The sequence below is a fragment of the Rattus norvegicus genome, chromosome 6 (genome assembly GCF_036323735.1).
Source record: "Rattus norvegicus strain BN/NHsdMcwi chromosome 6, GRCr8, whole genome shotgun sequence".
Classification (NCBI taxonomy): Eukaryota; Metazoa; Chordata; class Mammalia; order Rodentia; family Muridae; genus Rattus; species Rattus norvegicus.
The window spans coordinates 70,422,053-70,422,962 of record NC_086024.1 but is presented as its reverse complement, the minus strand read 5'-3'; the positions used below and the strand labels follow the sequence as shown (position 1 = coordinate 70,422,962).

At 30.1% G+C, this 910-nt stretch overlaps 1 non-coding gene across 1 annotated transcript; it reads right to left on the bottom strand.

Moving 5' to 3' along the window:
* Positions 1-260: 260 nt before the first annotated feature.
* LOC120093502 (U4 spliceosomal RNA) lies at positions 261-401 on the bottom strand. Its single transcript, XR_010052925.1, has one exon. It is a non-coding gene; the product is annotated as a U4 spliceosomal RNA (small nuclear RNA).
* Positions 402-910: the final 509 nt, after the last annotated feature.

The window sequence follows — 910 nt, the reverse complement described above, 5'->3', positions numbered from 1 at the left end:
TAATTTATATTACTGTTTGATTGCTTATTACAATTTTATAATGTTGTAATAATAATAATATACACTAGTGCTCTGAGTATCCCTACAGAAAATATTTTACAATTCTATTATTTTAATTGCTCAAATATTTGCAAGTAACACATTCATAAAATGACAAACGTGAAAACCTGACACAGATTCTATGTTTCCCAGAAACCCACAAAGTAGAATTCTTAATTTAAACACAAATTAATATTGTACACATTTATTTGAAAATTGAGACTAGATATAGTTTTCTGTCTTCAGATAGTAGAGAATGATTGTGGTTGGGGGAAAGAGAATAGGCATTTATAGTTTTCAATTAGCAACAATCGTGCCTCAAATAAACCTCATTGGCTATGATACTGCCACTATGCAAAGCTTGTTACCATTTATACAGATTTATTCTTGGAAACAAAATAAAGAACAAAACATGCTCAGAAAAATAATAGTAATAAGAATGAGGACAATGAGATATAATTATAATATTATGAGTCCTACATATTTAATATAACAGCATACAGATTATGTAGAGTGTGTGAAAAATTTAGGCTAAATAAGATGCTTTGTGCATTACATTTGACTTTATACTGATAAGTATGCATGCATATAATTTGGTTCTTAACCTACTGCTCCTCTGCAAATTGAGAAATTCAGACAATAAATTATAATTGTCAAGATTTCCTTAAAAGAAGAACCAATAGAATCAGAATACATATCAGATGAAGAAACATAAATATAGATGATACAGACGCTTATATTAAAGGATATAAGGGGTTAACCAGTCCCAGCAATTATGGTAGGTAAGAAGCCCTGTGATTGTCTTTTGGAAAGTAAGAAGCCCAAAAAACTTTCGCTGCTATTCCTCTCTGAGCCTGAAAACTTGGGAGTC